The sequence below is a fragment of the Mus musculus genome, chromosome 4 (assembly GCF_000001635.26).
Source record: "Mus musculus strain C57BL/6J chromosome 4, GRCm38.p6 C57BL/6J".
In the NCBI taxonomy this organism is placed as follows: domain Eukaryota; kingdom Metazoa; phylum Chordata; class Mammalia; order Rodentia; family Muridae; genus Mus; species Mus musculus.
Genome location: NC_000070.6, coordinates 23,465,445 through 23,486,551, shown reverse-complemented (window position 1 = coordinate 23,486,551; position 21,107 = coordinate 23,465,445). Strand labels below are relative to the sequence as shown.

Genomic DNA, 21,107 nt, shown 5'->3' with positions numbered 1-21,107 from the left:
TGGAGGGGTGTTCCTCTTTCTCCACATCCGTGCCAGCATCTGCTGTCACCTGAATTTTTGATCTTAGCTATTCTGACTGGTGTGAGGTGGAATCTCCAGGTTGTTTTGATTTGCATTTCCCTGGTGATTAAGGATGCTGAACATTTTTCAGGTGCTTCTCAGCCATTTGGTATTCCTCAGGTGAGAATTCTTTGTTTAGCTCTGAGCCCCAGTTTTTAATGGGGTTATTTGATTTTCTGGAGTCCACCTTCTTATGTTCTTTATATATGTTGGATATTAGTCCCTTATCTGATTTAGGATTGGTAAAGATCCTTTCCCAATCTGTTGGTGGCCTTTTGGTCTTATTGACGGTGTCTTTTGCCTTACAGAAGCTTTGTAATTTTATGAGGTCCCATTTGTCAATTCTCAGTCTTACAACACAAGCCATTGCTGTTCTATTCAGGATTTTTTCCCCTGTGCCCATATCTTCGAGAGTTTTCCCCACTTTCTCCTCTATAAGTTTCAGTGTCTTTGGTTTTATATGGAGTTCCTTGCCACAGCTGAAGCCTGGGTCCTCTGAACAGAGACTCTGGTTTGATTTTTCACAAGACAATCAGCGAATTTCTGATAAGGACTCTTGGTGAACACAGTCTGTTTCCAGATGTTGGGGTTCAGGTAACTGCAGATCTTGGGGATGGCATCAAAGGTGGCCTTGGCAAAGTTGCCTAAGGTGGCAGTGCAGCCTCTCTGGCTGAATTGTATCTATATTGACCATCTATATTGACCATCATCATTATCTTCTTGGGATCAGGAGCAGAGACAATGCCAGTGCCTCTGGGGGCAGGGATGAGAAGCACAAGCACAGAGCCACAGCAGCCTGTCACCTTGCATCGAACAGTGAGGGGCTTGCCAATCTTGTTCCCCCAGTAGTCTCTCTGCACAGGGACAATGGAAAGCTTGGCCAAGATGATGACCCCTCAGATGGTAGTGGCTACCTCTTTGGAGCAATTAACACCAAGACCAACTTGACCATTGTAGTCCCCAATAGCGACGAATGCCTCTGCTTCTGCACTAGCATGATTTTCAGAACCTCATCCTTCAGGGATGCATCCAGGAAAAAGTCAATGATCTAAACTCCGTAATGGGTAGGGAAAACAGGTAGATCTCCTCCAAGAACTTGATCTTCATGTCCTTAACCAGGAGGACCATCTTGGTGACAGGGATCCACTCGTCTTCAGCTTTACCTCCACAAGCCCCTCGGCCTTGACCATGGCTTCGACCACAACCATGGCCCTACGACTTCTGACGAGCTGAAGGAGTGTGCACCCCATAAGAGGAACAACAATATGAACTAACCAGTACCCCTAGTGTTTTCTGGGACTAAACCAACAACCAAAGCTATGATGGGACTCAGGGCTCTAGTTGCATATGTAGCAGAGGATGGTCTAGTCGGTCATCAATGGGAAGAGAGGTCCTTTGTCCTGGGAAGGTTCTAGGCCCCAGTACAGGGGAATGCCAGGGTCAGGAAGCATGAGTGGGTAGGTTGGTGAGCAAGAAGAGGTGGGGGATAGCGTATTTTTGGAGGGGAAACTAGGGAAAGGGATAACATTTGAAATGTAAGTAAAGAAAGTATCTAAAATAATAATAATAATAAAGGACTGCTGCTAAATCCCCCGTGGAAGCAGCTGCAGCCTTCCAATCCTGGGTCTCCAGGTCCTCTGGGTCCTCTCGCTGCACAGGTGTCATCTGCCATTGGTATTTTCCCAAAGAAGAAGCCCTCTCTTCTAATGTTTGTAAAGCAGAACAATTGATAATGATTTGTTTCTGTTTTGAAATTTCAAAGGCAGCAATTAATGTGTTTAATATTTGCCAAAATTGAGTAAATCAAAATTATCTTATTATTTTTAAAACTAAGAAAAATGGCCAACTTGTAATAATAAGACCCTGTAGGGTTCAAATGAATGAATATTAAGTATCAATAAAGGTAGATTTGATCTTCAGATCTCTAAAAGTTAATGTAGGAAATGAATTTTATTCTGCCAGAGTTCAAGCTATCTTCTGAAAACGGTAGATAATAGAGAAGGTACTTGATTTCTGCACACACTATTCCTTTCTTCACTAGTTTCTATATTTTGTATTTTGGTGTTTAGTACTATGTTGCAGCTACATGAACAAAAGGGATTTACAGGGCACACTACCTTCTTCTAGGCTTTACAGATCATTAGAATAACACCCAGAGCCTTTTCTGTGTTGGAGAACATATAGTGTATTGCTGAGAAACTTGGTAAAAGTACGTTTGACTTTAAGTTATTCATTGTATAATGGCAATGAGTAAGCACTGATGATGTCATAGCAATAGGATCTCAGAAGCCTAAAAGACAAATGACACATCAAATGCTGTGTGAAGTTTAATTCTGTTTGTAAGGATGCATTACGTGGAATGGTTTTGATCTTCTTATAAAGAGACTCATTTTCTTTCCCTATTATGGTTTCTTTTCTTTTAAAATTAGTTTTATAGAGGTCTTAAAACATTCCATTTTGAGAAATATTATTAAGAAAGGTTCAGAAAAGTTAATGTTCAAAGGAAGCACCAAAACTTTACTTGAACATTTGTTAGGTTTTCTTTTAAAAAACTAATTGGCAAAAAGAACCTGATTCCCTACAACTAGAGGACAGTTGATTTTCATATTTCATTTCAATTCAGTTATTTAATTGGAATTATATTTGCTAATATAAAATCAATTTTGTACTTTTTGCAGTAGGATGAGGGCAGTTTATGGCAATATCAAGTTCTTAAGATCACCTGCTTGTGTGTATGTGTGGTCAATTGTGTGTGTTTGTATGTGTATAATATGTGTGTGCATATGTATATGTGTAAATGGTGTATTGTGTGAGCACATGTGGTGTGCATGCAGAAGTACATAATATTTATTTTAAACTTGTTTTAAGGACAAACCATGATAATAAAAGTCTGGTAGTGTTATTATTAGGTTTTGATACGGCAATGTAATTAGCAGTATTATTGTTATTCATTAACTTTATATCTTGTCAGCATGATGTTACTTACCATAGCAAAATTTATCCAGTATAAAATACAAGTACATTATATGCTTTTATAGAAGCATTCTGATATCACTCAGTTATTTATTAATGAGTGAACAAGTACTTATCTATAATTTAAGAGCCACATGTCTTGAGCGGAGTTGCTCACATGTCGAAAGTTTTAGTCAGTTAACTATATAAATTAAAATTTTATTTTTGGATATGATGGTTTTTATCTATGATTCCAACTCTTGGGAAGTCAAGGAGAAAGGCATCTGAGTGATATCAGTACATTGCTAACTGACTTTTGAGTTCACAGCCTGGGTTACACAGTCACTTACAGGCCAGCCTGAATCACAGAATGAGACCCTGTCTCAAACAACAACACCTAATCTTGAATTTTTACTTGTCGACAATTTAAGATCTTTTCTTTTCTGTTCTTTTTTAATACTATATTATTCACTTTGTTCTTGTGTGCTTTCCTGTTGATTTGCATGTTATTAATCCACTTTATTATTATCTAAACTGTTTTACTTTTTCAAGTCCTATCTGGATTCACAGTTGGAAGAAAGCAGGCATCTCTATTTATTCGCGTCATATTTACTGAGTTTTATGAACTGCTAATATTCCACAAAAATACAAAGTAAACCAAAAGAAACTTCAACTGTGGTAGTTTGATTCATTTTTATTTGACCCAACAGTATGATGTTTGTCTTTAAATCAGCAACCCCCTTTCATCAGAGGAAATGTTGTCAGGAAGTGCAGGGATATGCCATTAATTTGATTTTTTTTTTTTGAAAAGTGTGGGTGTGTGAACACTCATGTGTCACAGCAGGTAGGACAGAGTACCATTAGTACCATTATGTACACCATGGATGTTTTGGATGAAGTACTATAGGTCTTCCTGCTTAGCAGCAAGTACCTCTATCTGCTACCATTATCTGGTTCCTGATGTTAAACTACTTAAAATTTATTATGTGTCCCTTAATGTTTGATATGTCCTACAAGATTTAGTGAATCATATTTTTTTCTAATGTTGGTATTTCTACATTTAACTTCTATCCTTTCCCCAGGCTTGTTTTCTATCCTATCCACTTGAACATATTATCCTGGAATGATAAATAGCCTACTATTCTATTCATTGTCTCTCTTTTTTTCTCTCCTTTCCAAGTTCCTCATTTTTTGTACCTCGCACTGTAATTTTACTTGACAATTATTGTTTACCAAAACTAATGTTTAATGTTTTTGCAGTATTTTATTAGGCTAGCAGTGTGTTTTAGCTCACCACGTAAAAGTACTTGCCATCAAGCCCATACTGGGTAGTCATGAGTTCAATACATTAGACCCATGTGATGGGAAGAGAGAGCTGACTCCCACTAGTTGTTCTCTGGCCTCTATATTCATGGCTGTCTATGGGACATGCCTCTACCATACAAACATAAAGAAATGGACCATCTAGTGACTGCCATATGCAGGGATCCATCCCATAATCAGCTTCCAAACGCTGACACCATTGCATACACTAGCAAGATTTTGCTGAAAGGACCCAGATATAGCTCTCTCTTGTGAGACTATGCCGGGGTCTAGCAAACACAGAAGTGGATGATCACAGTCAGCTATTGGATGGATCACAGGGTCCCCAATGGAGGAGCTAGAGAAATTACCCAAGGAGCTAAAGGGAACTGCAACCCTATAGGTGGAACAACAATATGAACTAACCAGTACCCGGGAGCTCTTGTCTTTAGCTGCATATGTATCAAAAGATGGCCTAGTCGGCCATCACTGCAAAGAGAGGCCCATTGGACTTGCAAACTTTATATGCCCCAGTACAGGGGAACGCCAGGGCCTAAAAGGGGGAGTGGGTGGGTAGGGGATTGGGGGGGTGGGTATGGGGGACCTTTGGGATAGCATTGAAAATGTAAACAAGGAAAATTCCTAATAAAAAAAAGAAATGTAATAAATTTATTAGAGAATATTAACTTTGTGGGCCTGATTACCAGAGTACCAGAGGCTTTCCACGGAGATCTCTGGCCAGGCCTGGTGTGAGGATTCTGGGTGAAGGGGGAAGAGTGTGTGCAGGGAGGGGAAGTAGCTTCTCCCAATAGAGGTTGGTTCTATGCCTTCTCTGCGTGCCTTCCAGGTTACTTGGTAATTCCATGCTGCCCTGCTGGGCCAACAAGAGGTTGACTAACCAGCATGGAGTGCAGCAGAGCCTCAGGAGGTGGTTTAGGAGAGCAGATCTCTTCCCAAGTGTTACAGCTCTTAGGACAAAAGGCTCAGAGGATTGAGGCAGAGGAGTTCTTGCACACTTATTCACCATCTCATCTTCATCATCTTTTTCTTCATTAGTACTTTAACTTGTTTTTATTACATTTTAACATTTACCTAAGTTTTATTCATCATTCAATTTCTTCCTTGTTCCATTCTGGATCCATTCATTCTTTTTATTATTATTATTAGATATTTTCCCCATTTACATTTCAAATGCTATCCCGAAAGTTCCCTATACCCTCCACCCACCCTGCTCCCCCACCCACCAACTCCCACTTCCCAGCCACGGCATTCCCCTGTACTGGTGCATTTAAAGTTTGCAAGACCAAAGGGCCTCTCTTTCCAACGATGACCAACTAGGCCATCTTCTGCTACATATGCAGCTAGAAACATGAGCTCTGGGGGTACTGGTTAGTTCATATTGTAGTTCCACCTATAGGGTTGCAGATCCCTTCAGCTCCTTGGGTGCCTTCTCTAGCTCCTCCATTGGGGGCCCTGTGTTCCATCCAATACCTGACTGTGCATTCACTCTTTTATGGGAATATCAACTTAAAAGCAGACATTTTGCTTTTTTTAAATTCTTTCAGAAAATAATTTACTGAACTACATCTGAAAATAGATTATAAATCTTGACTTTCTAATTATGGTTATGGTCTCCTTAAGAAAATACTGACTTAGAGCAAATTGTTCCTCTGCTATGTTCAATGTTTTTAATGTATTTGCATCAATTTGGGATAATGCTTTTGTATTTTCATTTATCTATTCTATTGCAAGATTATAAAGTATTTGTGCATTAATTTGGCATAATACTTGAGTTTTTACATCTACTTCATGGTTTTGCCTTTTATTTTATGCTTATTTGCTTTTTACTTATGAAATAGAATGTCTTAATGTAGTATCCACAACTATCTTGGAACTTGCTATGTAGACTTGGCTGGCCTTGTGTTTTAATTAAATGTGTTCACCTTTAACCTGCTTTTTAAAGTCACCATACAGTTATTATTCAATTTCATGTCACACACGATTTTCATCTTAAAGCTCTTATTGATGATTTTCACACATTTCAAAAACTTCTAGCTTGTTTAGTGATCTCTTGATAAGATGCTTTTCTTATTTTCCTCAATATGATGTGTGTGTTCTTTCCTGATTAACTGTATTTATTAATTATTTTCATAGTTTGTATTTTAGGGATCAGTTACTTATTATTTGGTTTGGCTAATTTTTTACAGTGTTTCATATGTACTTGTGATCTACTGCAATAGTTTTTCAGTTTTTACCCATGCTCTAAGCATTTACTAAACCTTAGCAGCTTAAAGCAGTCTTTCCATTTTATAGATCGAGGTTGCTATGGATCTTACTGGAATAAAGTCACCATGGTGGTAATCGGTATCTCTTCCTTATCTAGCTTGGCTGTCTTTCTCCTGCTTAAAATGTAAAATGGGAACATTGTGCCGAGTCCTTCTCTACCTTCAAATCTTTTTCTCTCTGTTCTCTAATTATGTTTTAAGGTACCATTATATTAATATCGAACCCATAGATATAATCTGGGATAATCTCCCTATTTTCATTGATTACCTTCTACTTTAATCTTCTTTGTCATACTGGTAGGTGTTGAGAAGGAAACACATGTTTCTTTTTCAGGGACTGAGACTAGCTCCTGATACCACAAGTGGACTAGAAAATATTCAAGTAGTAAAAACTATTCAACAAATGATACTGACCATGGTTAGCCTCATGAAATCACATCAGCTTGTTTGATAAACTCAGTTATTTTTTGTATTAGGTTAATACAGAGATTTTATCTTATTTTTTAAATTAATTTAATTTTTACATTCCATATTACTTTCCCTGCCCGTCCCATCTACCCTCCAACTGCTCCACATCTCACACCTCCTCCCTAGCCCACTTCTCCACATAGATGCCCCCACCTTTCACCCCACCTGACCTCTAAACTCCCTGGGGCCTCCAGTCTTTTGAGGGTTAGGTACATCATCTCTGAATGAATACAGACCCAGAAGTCATTTACTGTATTTGTGTTGGAGGCTTCATAACAGCTGCTTTATGCTGTCTGTTTGGTGGTCCAGTGTTTTGAGAGATCTCAGTGGTTCAGATTAATTGAGATTGCTGGTCCTCCTACAGAATGATTCTTCTCAGCTTCTTTCAGCCTTCCCTAATTCAATAACAGGGGTCAGATGCTTCTGTACATTGATTGGGTGCAAATATCTGCATCTGACTCTTTCAGTTGCTTGTTAAGTCTTTTGGAGAGCAGTCATGATGGGTCCTTTTTTGTGAATGATCCACAACATCAGTAATAGTGTCAGGTCTTGGGACCTCCCCTTGAGCTGCATCCCACTTTGGGCCTGTCGTTGGACCTTCTTTTCCTCAGGTTCTTCCATTTCCATCCCTGTATTTCTTTCAGAAAGGAACAATTATGTGTCAGAGATGTGACTGTGAGATGGCAATTAACTCAATTTTGTATTTTTCTAAATTCAATACATTTTCTGGGTTTGAAGTAAGATTCAGTTGATGCTCAATTATAAAACTGGAAGAACAGCAAAAATTTAAAGCCAAATATAAACCAGATTAAATCAGCTAACTAGTATATGTAGAAACATTGAGAAAAATAAATGACAAGAAGAGGGTTAACAGACATGAAGATCTTAGAGGCATATGATCTCCAATAACAATATAAAGTACTAAGTTGTGGATTGCTTAAGATTTTCACAACCAGGAAAAAAAAAACATATCCCTTTTACCATAAAGAAAGAATTATCTTAAACTTTAAACTTTAAGTTGTAATAAGAGTTTAAAAGTTTGTATAAGAAATATAGTATTCGCCCTACCAGTCAGAGCCAATACCGGGTCACCTGGGCATGGGGTCGGCAGACACCCCCAAGGTCCCTAGGGGACTCTACACAAGATCTTAGGACCACCAGTGAGTGGAACAAAGCTTCTGTTCCATTCTAATTGTGCAGGACCTGAGACAGCATAAAGGAAGCAGAAAACCCAACCTGACCAGGGTCACAAGTCCCTTCCTGTTGGCACCAGCACCTGATCACCTTGGGCACGAAGTTGGCAGACACCCCCAAGGTCCCAGAAGGATGCCTTCTGAGGCAGCCCCTGTTTCGGGATCCAGACATCAGGACACCTTCCCTGCCCAAGGAGAGGTGTCTGCCTTGCCTGGGAGGGCTTTGCAGGAGCACCTGGGGAGCCATCTTGGTTTCCAGATCCCTCCGAGACTAATCTGCACAGGTAAGAGAGTGGAATAGAGAAGGAAACAGCTTCTGGAACAAGCCGAAGTGACACAGCTTCTGGGACAGGCCCTGTTTCGGGCCTTCATCTTCTGCCAGGAGGCAGGTCCAAACACCAGATATCTGTGCACCTTCCCTGAAAGAGGAGAGATTGCCTGCAGAGAGTGCTCTGACCACTGAAACTCAGGAGAGAGCTTATCTCCCAGGTCTGCTGATAGAGGCTAACAGAATCACCAGAGGAACGAGCTCTAACCAGAGACAACTATAACAACTAACTCCAGAGATTACCAGATGGCAAAAGGTAAACTTAAGAATCTTGCTAACAGAAACCAAGACCACTCACCATCATCAGAACGCAGCACTCCCACCCCACCCAGTCCTGGGTACCCCAACACACCCGAAAAGCTAGACCGGGATTTAAAAGCATATCTCAAGATGATGGTAGAGGACATCATGAAGGACTTTAATAACTCACTTAAAGAAATATAGGAGAACACTGCTAAAGAGTTACAAGTCCTTAAAAAAAAACAAGAAAACACAACCAAACAGGTAGAAGTCCTTAAAGAAAAACAGGAAAACACATCCAAACAGGTGATGGAAATGAACAAAACCATACTAGACCTAAAAAGGGAAGTAGACACAATAAAGAAAACACGAAGTAAGGAAACGCTGGAGATAGAAACCCTAGAAAAGAAATCTGGAACCATAGATGCAAGCATCAGCAACAGAATACAAGAGATGGAAGAGAGAATCTCAGATGCAGAAGATTCCATAGAGAATATCAGCACAACAATCAAAGAAAATGCAAAATGCAAAAAGGTCCTAACTCAAAACATCCAGGAAATCCAGGACACAATGAGAAGACCAAACCTACAGATAATAGGAGTAGATGAGCGTGAAGATTTTCAACTTAAAGGGCCAGCAAATATCTTCAACAAAATCATAGAAGAAAACTTCCCAAACCTAAAGAAAGAGATGACCATTAACATACAAGAAACCTACAGAACTCCAAACAGTGGACCAGAAAAGAAATTCCTCCAGACACATAAAAATCAGAACAAGAAATGCACTAAATAAAGATAGAATATTAAAAGCACTAAGGGAAAAAGGTCAAGTAAAATATAAAGGCAGGCCTATCAGAATTACACCAGACTTTTCACAAGAGACTATGAAGGCCAGAAGACCCTGGACAGATGTTATACAGACACAAAGAAAATACAAATGTCAGCTCAGGACACTATACCCAGCCAAACTCTCAATTACCATAGATGGAGAAACAAAATTATTCCATGACAAAACCAAATTCAGACATTATCTTTCCACGAATCCAGCCCTTCAAAGGATAATAACAGGAAAAAACCAATACAAGGACGGAAACCACGCCATAGAAAAAGAAAGAAAGTAATCCTTCAACAAAACTAAAAGAAGACAGCCACAAGAACAGAATGCCAACTCTAACAACAAAAATATTAGGAAGCAACAATTACTTTTCCTTAGTATCTCTTAATATCAATGGACTCAACTCCCCAATAAAAAGACATAGACTAACAGACTGGCTACATAAACAGGACCCAACATTTTCCTGCTTACAGGAAACCCATCTCAGGGAAAAAGACAGACACTACCTCAGAATGAAAGGCTGGAAAACAATTTTCCAAGCAAATGGTCTGAAGAAAAAAGCTGGAGTAGCCATTCTAATATCTAATAAAATTGACTTCCAAGCCAAAGATATCAAAAAAGACAAAGAGGGACACTTCATACTCATCCAAGTTAAAATCTTCCAAGAGGAATTCTCAATTCTGAATATCTATGCTCCAAATGCAAGGGCAGCCACATTCATTAAAGAAACTTTAGTAAAGCTCAAAGCACACATTGTACCTCACACAATAATAGTGGGAGACTTCAACACACCACTTTCATCTATGGACAGATTGTGGAAAAAGCAACTAAACAGGGCCACAGTGAAACTAACATAAGTTATGAAGCAAATGGGTTTAACAGATATCTACAGAACATTTTATCTTACAACAAAAGGATATATCTTCTTCTCAGCTCCTCGTGGTACCTTCTCCAAAATTGACCATATAATTGGTCACAAAACAGGCCTCAACAGATGTAAAAAATTTGAAATATTTCCATGCATCCTATGAGATCACCATGGACTTAGACTGATCTTCAATAAATAATAGAAAGCCAACATTCACGTGGAAACTGAACAACACTCTTCTCAACGATACCTTGGTCAAGGAAGGAGTAAAGAAAGAACTTAAAGACTTTTGAGAGTTTAATGAAAATGAAGCCACAACATACCCAAACTTATGGGACACAATAAAAACATTTCTAAGAGGAAAACACATAGCTCTGAGTGCCTCCAAAAAGAAACTAGAGAGAGCACACACTAGCAGCTTGACAACACACCTAAAAGCTCTAGACCAAAAGGAAGCAAATTCACCCAAGAGGAGTAGACAGCAGGAAATAATCAAACTCAGGGGTAAAATCAACCAAGTGGAAACAAGAACTATTCAAGGAATTAACCAAAGGAGGAGCTGGTTCTTTGAGAAAATTAACAAGATTGATAAACCCTTAGCCAGACTCACTAGAGGGCACAGGAACAGCATCCTAATTAACAAAATCAGAAATGAAATGGGAGACATAATAACAGATGCTGAAGTAATCCAAAACACCATCAGATCCTTCTACAAAAGGCTACACTCAACAAAACTGGAAAACCTGGATGAAATGGACAAATTTCTAGACAGATACCAGGTACCAAGTTAAATCAGGATCATGTTAATGATCTAGACAGTCCTATATTCCCTAAAAAAATAGAAGCAGTCATTAATAGTCTCCCAACCAAAAAAAGCCCAGAACCAGATGGGTTTAGTGCAGAGTTCTATCAGACCTTCAAAGAAGATCTAATTCCAGTTCTTCACAAACTATTCCACAAAATACAAGCAGAAGATACTCTACCCAACTCATTCTATGAAGCGACAATTACACTGATACCTAACCACAGAAAGATCCAACAAAGATAAAGATCTTCAGACCAATTTCCCTTATGAATATTTATGTAAAAATACTCAATAAAATTCTCAAAAACCGAATCCAAGAACACATCAAAACAATCATCCATCCTGACCAAGTAGGTTTCATTCCAGTGATGCCGGGATTGTTTAATATAGGGAAATTCTTTAACGTAATCCACTATATAAACAAACTCAGAGACAAAAACCACATGATCATCTCCTTAATCCCAGAGAAAGCATTTGACAAAATCCAACACCCATTCATGATAAAAGTCTTGGAAAGATCAGGAATTCAAGGCCCATACCTAAACATGATAAAAGCAATCTACAGCAAACCAGTAGCCAACATCAAAGTAAATGGTGAGAAGCTGGAAGCAATCCCACTAAAATCAGGGACTAGACAAGGCTGTCCACTCTCGCCCTACCTATTCAACATTGTACTCGAAGTCCTCGCCAGAGCAATTAGACAACAAAAGGGGATCAAGGGGATACAAATTGGAAAGGAAGAAGTCAAAATATTACTTTTTGCAGATGATACAATAGTATATATAAGTGACCCTAAAAATTCCACCAGAGAACTCCTAAACCTGATAAACAGCTTCGGTGAAGTAGCTGGATATAAAATTAACTCAAACAAGTAAATGGCCTTTCTCTACACAAAGGATAAACAGGTTAGGAAAGAAATTAGGGAAACAATACCCTTCACAATAGTCACAAATAATATAAAATACCTTGGCGTGACTCTAACTAAGGAAGTGAAAGATCTGTATGATGAGAACTTCAAGTCTCTGAAGAAAGAAATTAAAGATCTCAGAAGATGGAAAGATCTCCCATGCGCATGAATTGGCAGGATCAATATAGCAAAAATTGCTATCTTGCCTAAAGTAATCTACAAATTCAATGCAATCCCTATCAAAATTCCAACTCAATTTTTCAATGAATTAGAAAGGGCAATCTGCAACTTCATCTGGAATAACAAAAAACCTAGCAAAAATTCTTCTCAATGATAAAAGAACCTCTGGTGGAATCACCATGCCTGACCTAAAGTTGTACTACAGAGCATTTATGATAAAAACTGCATGGTACATGGTACTTACGACAGACATGTAGAACAATGGAATAGAATTGAAGACCCAGAAATGAACCCATACACCTATGGTCACCTGATCGTTGACAAGGGACCTAAAACCATCCAGTGGAAAACAGACAGCATTTTCAACAAATGGTGCTGGCACAGTTGGCGGTTATTATGTAGAAGAATGCGAATTGATCCATTCCTATCTCCTTGTACTAAGGTCAAATCTAAGTGGATCAAGGAACTCAACATAAAACCAGAGACACTGAAACTTATAGAGGAGAAAGTGGGGAAAAGCCTTGAAGATATGGGCACAGAGGAAAAATTCCTGAATAGAACAGCAATGGCTTGTGCTGTAAGATCTAGAATCTATAAATGGGACCTCATAAAATTACAAAGCTTCTGTAAGGCAAAAGACACCATCAATAAGACAAAAATGCCACCAACATATTGGGAAAGGATCTTTACCTATCCTAAATCAGATAGGGGACTAATATCCAATATATATATTTAAAGAACTCAAGAAGGTGGACTCCAGAAAATCAAATAACCCCATTAAAATTTGGGCTCAGAACTAAACAAAGAATTCTCACCTGAGGAATACCGAATGGCTGGGAAGCACCTGAAAAAATGTTCATCATCCTTAATCATCAGGAAAATGCAAATCAAAACAACCCTGAGATTTCATCTCACACCAGTCAGAATGGCTAAAATCAAAAATTCAGGTGACAGCAGATGCTGGCGGGGATGTGGAGAAAGAGGAACACTCCTCCATTGTTGGTGGGATTGTAAGCTTGTACTGGAAATCAGTCTGGCGGTTTCTCAGAAAATTGGACATAGTACTACTGGAGGATCCCGCAATTTTGGGCATATATCCAGAAGATGTCCAAAATGGTAAGAAGGACACATGCTCCACTATGTTCATAGCAGCCTTATTTATAATAGCCAGAAGCTGGAAAGAACCCAGATGTCCCTCAACAAAGGAATGGATACAGAAAACGTGGTACATTTATACAATGGAGTACTACTCAGCTATTAAAAAGAAATGAATTTATGAAATTCCTAGGCAAATGGATGGACCTAGAGGGCATGCATCATCCTGAGTGAGGAAACCAAATCCCAAAAGAACTCACATGATATGTACTCACTGATAAGTGGATATTAGCCCAGAAACTTAGAATACCCAAGATATAAAATACAATTTGCAAACAAATTAAACTCAAGAAGAATGAAGACCAAAGTGTGGACACTTTGCCCCTTCTTAGAATTGGGAACAAAACATCCATGGAAGGAGTTACAGAGACAAAGTTTGGAGCTGAGACAAAAGGATGGACCATGTAGAGACTGCCATAACCTGGGATACATCCCATAACCAGCCTCCATACACTGATACCATAGCATACACTAGCAATATTTTGCTGAAAGGACCCTGATATAGCTGTCTCTTGTGAGACTATACCGGGGCCTAGCAAACACAGAAGTGGATGCTCACAGTCAGCTATTAGATGGATCACAGGGCCCTCAAAGGAGGAGCTAGAAAAAGTACCCAAGGAGCTAAAAGGGTCTGCAACCCTATAGGTGGAACAACAATATGAGCTAACCAGTACCCAGGGAGCTCATGTCTCTAGCTGCATATGTATCAGAAGATGGCCTAGTCAGCCATCATTGGAAAGGGAGGCCCATTGGTCTTGCAAACTTTATATGCCTCAGTACAGGGAATGCTAGGGCCAAGAAGTGGGAGTGGGTGGGTAGGGGAGTGGGGGGGGATATGGGGGACTTTTGGGGTAGCATTGGAAATATTAGTGAAGAAAGTACCTAATAAAAAATTAAAAAGAAGAAATATAGTATTCATAGTATCAGTGTCTTAAACTGTTATACTAAGAAAACATAGATACAATATCTACTTTTAAAAAAAATCACTAAATCAATGATCTGAAATGTGAAAGTTTATTTTTATTTAATATGTTAATATTTTATTTTACACACTAGCATAATTGTTTCTGTATAAAAGTCTTTTGCTATTTTAATAATACTTTAAAATATTCAGAAATTAAGCTTATAAAAAGAAAAAAAGAGCAAAGACAGAATGATACAAAGTTTTATATCACTTTAACACAAAAGAGATTTAGCATAAAAATAATATATATGTATATATATATTTCTTATACAAATAGCATAGTACAAAGAGCATTGATTTGAGCTTCAGATAGAGCTGCAGATTCTGCAGAATAAAGATCATATTCTCTAACCTAAAGAACACATGGAATAATTTATGCAAAATACTTATGCAATTTTAAAATGATCTATTATAAAACCCTTAAAACCAAAAAAAAATAGATTTTCTCTGAAACAGAAATAGAAATATATCTTGTCAAAATGTATGGAATACTCTCAATCCTACTAGGATTTAAAGCTGTATTTGGAGTGTTTTATCAGGTCAGAATAATGAAACAAATAACTGTAGCCTTTAATTCCTAGAAAACAGTGCAACTAAGCATAAATTTTCTATGTAATAAAGGACACCAAAATTTACAAAACTCCCAAATTTTTGAATTTGTATATTAATAATTTCCTTTATAATTAATAAGTATTATAGAAAAGTTTTAAGACAATATAAATCTGAAAACTTGATAGAAGAAAAAAATTAAAAATTAAAAAGTTGTGGCAATTTGTTTACTTGTTTAAAACCTAAATGTTTATATCTATATTAAATAAAAATTTTATAAAAATGAATATGTTTTCACCTAAAAATCTCTATGCAAAGCACTGAGGTATGGATTTTTTCCCCTGCATTCTATTGTCACTTTTTTATTGTGACTATTGTATTGAATCTGAAAGAAAGTCTTAGATACACCTTAAATTTTGAGACAAACACAGTACCCTATATAAACATTTAAAATAATAAATGTTTCCCATTACCCACAACACTAGGCAGAAACAATAATTCACTACCAAGTAATTCCAGATATATCTTTCAAGTGCTTTGCCATTGAACACAACCCAATAATATTGTTGAATATTTTAAAATGTATGACATAAATTGATGGCCAATCAGTACTTGTTTCTAACTAAATAAAACCAACCTTAGCACTATAGTAAAAATTACATATACTGTAGTGTGATATGGAATATTCATTATATCATTTTACTTACTTTAGTATACCCAACTGTCTTTTATTTAATACTTTTATTTATTTATTTATTTATTTATTTATTTATTTATTTATTTATTGCAGTCCGGTTGTAATCCCTTTCTGGTCTGCCCTCCCACAGTTCTTCATGCTATTCCTCCTCCATCCTGTCTGCAAGAGAATGTCCCCACCCCTGTACCCTTACCTCACCCCATCCCCAACCCCACCAGGCCACCCCACTCCCAGGGGCCTCAAGTCTCTATGGGTTTTGGCACAACTTCTCTCACTGAGGCCAGACAAGATTGTTATCTGCTATGTATGTGTTAGAGGCCTCAGACCTGCTAGCGTAGGCTGCCTGGTTGGTGGCTCAGTTTCTGAGAGATCTCAGGGGTCCAGGCTAGTTGAGATTGCTGGTCTTCCTGTGAGGATGCCCTTCTCCTCAGCTTATTCTAGCCTTTCCCTAATTCAACCACAGAGGTCCCTGACTTCAGTCAAATGGTTGGGTGTAAGAATCTGCCTCTGTCTCAGTTAGCTGTTTGTTGGGCCTCTCAGATGACAGCCATGTTAGGCTCCTGTCTGTAAGCACACCATAGGATCAGTAATAGTTTTAGGCTTTGGAGCCTCTCCTTGAGATGAATCCATTAAACTCTAAAAAGTCTTTAGGGCTGTCACTGGACCTCCTTTCCCTCAGGCTCTTCTCCATGTTACCCTGCGGTTCGTTCAGACAGGAGCAATTTTGAATCAATGTTTTGACTGTGGGATGACAATGCCATCCCTCCACTTGATGCCCTGTCTTTCAACTGGAGGTGGACACTACAAGTTCCCTCTCCCCACTGTTGGAAATTTCATCTAAGATCCACCCCTTTGATTCTTTTTTGTTTTATTAGATGTTTTCTTCACTTATATTTCAAATGTTATCCCCTTTCTAGTTTCCTCTCTGAAAATCACCTATACTCTCCCCCTCCCACTTCTCCCCAAGCCACCAACTCCCACTTCCTGGCCTGGCATTCCCCTATACTGGGGCTAGAATCTTCGAAAGACCAAGGGCCTCTTCTCCCACTGATTGCAGACTAGGCCATCCTCTGCTACATATGCAGCTAGAGACAGGAGCTCTAGGGGTACTGATTAGTTCATATTGTTATTTCTCCTATAGGGTTGCAGACCCCTTCAGCTCCTTGGGTACTTTTTCTAGCTCCTTCATTGGGGAACCTGTGTTCCATCCAATAAATGACTGTGAGCATCCACTTCTGTATTAGCCACGCACTGGCATAGCCTCACAAGAGACAGCTATATCTGGGTCCTGACAGCAAAATCTTGTTGGCATCTGCAATAGTGTCTGGATTTGGTGGTTGTTTATGGGATGGATCCCCAGGTGGGGCAGTCTCTGGATGGTCCTTCCTTCAGTCTCAGCTTTAAACTTTGTTTCTGTAACTCCTATTTTGTTCCCCCATCTAAGAAGGAACTAACTATCCACACTTCTTTCTTTGCCTCCAGGGAGTGCTCTGACCCCAGGACTCAGGTGTGACCACCATTTGCTATCTGTGTTCTCTCTGAGACTGGTCCACACAGGAGAGGCATGGGCTGCAGAAGTAACAGAACTTCTTGGACAGGGTCCCTTCAGGCCTTCATTTTCAGCCAGGAGGCAGAGCTGAACCTCAGACATTTGTGTACCTTCCCAGACAGTGGAAAGCTTGCCTCCAAGGAATGCTCTGACCCCTGGGACTCAGGAGAGTTCTGGTCTCCCAGGAATGCTCATAGAGACTATCAGACTCACAGGATGAACAAGCTCCAGCCAGAGACACCTAGAACATCTAACACCAGGGATTACAAGATGGTGAAAGGCAAACATAAGAATCTTAGTAACAGAAATCAAGACTGCTCGGCATCATCAGAACCCAGTACTCCCACCCCAGCAAGTCCTGGATACCCCAACACATGGGAAAAGCAAGCCTTCCTTTGAGTCTTGAGAGTCTCTCACCTCCCAGATCTCTGGTACAATCAAGACTGTCACCCCTACCTCCTAACCCCTGAGGTTGCATATTTCCATTCTTTCTGCTGGCCCTCAGGGCTTCTTTCCTGTCCCCTCTCCAATACCTAATCTTGTTCACATTTTTCCCCTCTCCACTCTCCCACCCAGTTCTCTCCCTCTTTCTGCTTCCTTTGATTGCTTTCTTTTCCCTTCCAAGAGGGGTTGAAATATCCTAACTTGGGCTCTTTGGCTTGTACCCTTCTTGAGTTCTGTGGGTTGTATCCTGGGCATTCTGTACTTTTTTGGCTAATCACTGCATATTAGTGAGTACACACCATGCATGTACTTTTGGGTCTGAGTTACCTCACTCAGGATTACATGGTTCCATCCATTTGCCTGGAAAACTCATGATGTCCTTGTTCTTAAGAGTTGCATAGTATTCCATTGTGTAAATGAACCACATTTTCTGTACCCATACTTCCATTGTAGAACATATGGATTGTTTCCGGCCTCTGGTTGTCACAGATAAGATCACTGTGAACATAGTGGAGCATGTGCCTCTATGACATGTTGGAGAATCTTTTAGGTGTATGCCCAAGAGCTGGGTCTTCAAGTAGGTCTATTTCTAATTTTATGAGGAACCTCACATTATTTCCAGAGATGTTATAACAGTTTTCAATTCCACTAGCAATGGAGAAGTGTTCCTCTTTCTCTGTATCCTCACACATGGGTTTTTGATCTTAGCGATTTGATAGGTATAAGGTGGAATCTTAGTGTCGTTTTGATTGACACTTCAATGATCACTAAGCATTTTTAACATTTCTTTAAGTGTTTCTATGCCATTTGAGATTCCTCTGTTGTGAATTATATGCTTAACTCTATACCCCAAGTTTAATCGGGTTGTGTGTTTTTTGGAGGTTACCTTCTTAATTTCTTTACATAGTTTGGATATTAGCCCTGTATCAGATGTGGGATTAGTGCAAATATTTTTCTAATATATAGGTTGCCAATTTGTCCTGTTGACTATATCCTATTGACTATGTCCTTTGCCTTATAGAAGCTTATCAGTTTCAAGAGGTCCCATTTATTAGTTCTTGATCTTAGAGCCAAAGCCATTAGAGTTCTGATACTAAAGTATTCTTCAAAATATTTCACAAAACAGAAACAGAAGGAACTATGCCAAACCCATTCTATAAGTCAACAGTCATCCTGATACCTAAACCATAGAAAGACCAAATCAAAAAAGAATTTCAGACCAATTTCTCTTATGAACATTGATGCAAAAGTACTTTCTATAACTAGTTACAATGCAAAAAGTGTATTTAAAAAATACCATCCAAGTAGGCATAACAATAGGGATGCAGGGATGGTTTAATATATCGAAATCCATGAATGCAATCCATTATGTAAACAAACTGAAAGAAAAAAGACATATGATCATTTCATTAGATGCGCTGGCCTTACTGGGTCTTCAATTCTATTCTATTGATAAGCCTGTCTGTCTCTGTACCAATACCATGCTGTTTTATTTATTTATTTTTTTCCACTATTGCTCTGTAGTACAGCTTGAGGTCAGGGATTGTTATTCCCCCAGAAGTTCTTTTATTGTTAGGGATATTTTGTTTTTCCAGATGAATTTTAGAATTGCTTTTTCCATATACTTAAAGAATTGTGACAGGCAGTGATGGTACACATTTTTAATCCCAGCACTTGGGAGGCAGAAGCATGCAGATTTCTGAATTCGAGGCCAGCCTGGTCTACAAAGTGAGTTCCAGGGCAGCCAGGGCTACACAAACAAACCCTGTCTCGAAAACAAAACTTGTGTTGGGATTTTGATTGGGGTTGCATTTAATCTGTAGATTGCTTTGGTAGGATGGCCATTTTTACTGTGTTAATTCTACCAATCCATGATCATGGGAGATCTCTCCATTTTCTGAGATCTTCTTCAATTTTTTCTTGAGAGACTTGAAATTATTGTTTCAGAGATCTTTCATTTGTTTGTTTGGAGTCACCTCCAAGATATTTTATATTATTTGTGACCATTGTGAAGGGTGTTGTTTCTCTAATTTTTTTCTCAGCCTGTTTATCATTTGTAAAGGAAGGCTACTGATTTATTTGAGCTAATTTTATATCTGGCCACTTTGCTGAAGTTGTTTATCAGCTGTAGAATTTCTCTGGTTGAATTTTTGGGGTTGCTTATGAAGGAACACTACCTAGTTCATTCTATGAATCCACAATTACTTTGATACCTAAACTACGCAAGGACCCAACAAGAAAAGAGACCTTCAGACCAATTTCACCTATGAATATCGATGCATAAATAATAAAATTTTCTCACACCGAAAGTCAAGAACACATCAAAAACATCATCCACCATTAACCAAGTAGACTTCATCCCAGGAATGTAAGGTTGGTTCAATATACAAAAATCCATTAACATAATCCACTATATAAGCAAACTGAAAGGAAAAAAATCACTGGGTCACCTCATTAGATACTGAAAAATATTTGACAAAATACAATACCTCTTCATGTTAAAAGTATTGGAGAGATCAGGAATTCAGTGCCCAAACCTAAACATAATAAAAGTGTTATACAGCAAACCAACAGACAATAACAAATTAACTGCCCACTCTCTCCATATCTATTCAATATAGTACTCAACGTTATGGCTAAAGATAACAAAAGGAGATCAAGGGGTACAAATTGTCAAAGAAGAAGTTAAGATATCTCTATTTGCAGATGATATGAAAGTAGTAGTATTTAAAAGGAGAGAAAAATACCTATACATACAAATTAGAGAAAATATTTAAGACCAGGAATTTAAAAAATACATAAGAGTCACGCCAAGATATTAAAAAATAATAATAATAAATACATAAGCAAACCCAAATTTTATTCTGTAAGAAAGGGTCATAGAATTAAATTAATTAAAAGAAAATGGCATATTTTAAGCTAAATTTATTTTTTTAAATTTTCAATGGAAGTAATCTTTTACCATAGTTCATAGTGCGTTATTTCAAAGTCACTCATGTAGATTATCATATAAGATATCACATACTACTCTAAACAAACCATGAAGATATCATGTGGTTAGTGGTTGGGAAAATTACTCTTGTCTCAATAACTAGGTTTTATGTAGGCTGTAAAAGCAAAACACCACCAGCCATGATGTGCCATGAAACATATGAACTACAATAGTAAGCAGAGTGCCAAGATATGCATATGAGTACCATAGGGGCATGTCTGTTATGAAGGCAACTAATTGCATTCTGATTGTATTTAAGACCTGCTTCATAAGAAGGAATTTATAACACATACTATAAATATAGCCATGAATCAGGGGTGAGAAACTTTGAGGTC

General features: G+C 38.4%; 1 long non-coding RNA gene and 1 pseudogene across 1 annotated transcript in view; one reads left to right on the top strand and one right to left on the bottom strand.

Annotated features, from left to right (window-relative positions):
• Positions 1 to 17,604, top strand: part of Gm31085 — a 45,624-nt gene extending 28,020 nt beyond the window's left edge. Inside the window, exon 4 of the long non-coding RNA XR_881154.1 lies at positions 17,270 to 17,604. This is a non-coding gene — a long non-coding RNA (predicted gene, 31085). The remainder of the gene's footprint in view (positions 1 to 17,269) is intronic.
• Positions 533 to 1,288, bottom strand: Gm11888 (predicted gene 11888; annotated as a pseudogene).
• Positions 17,605 to 21,107: the final 3,503 nt, after the last annotated feature.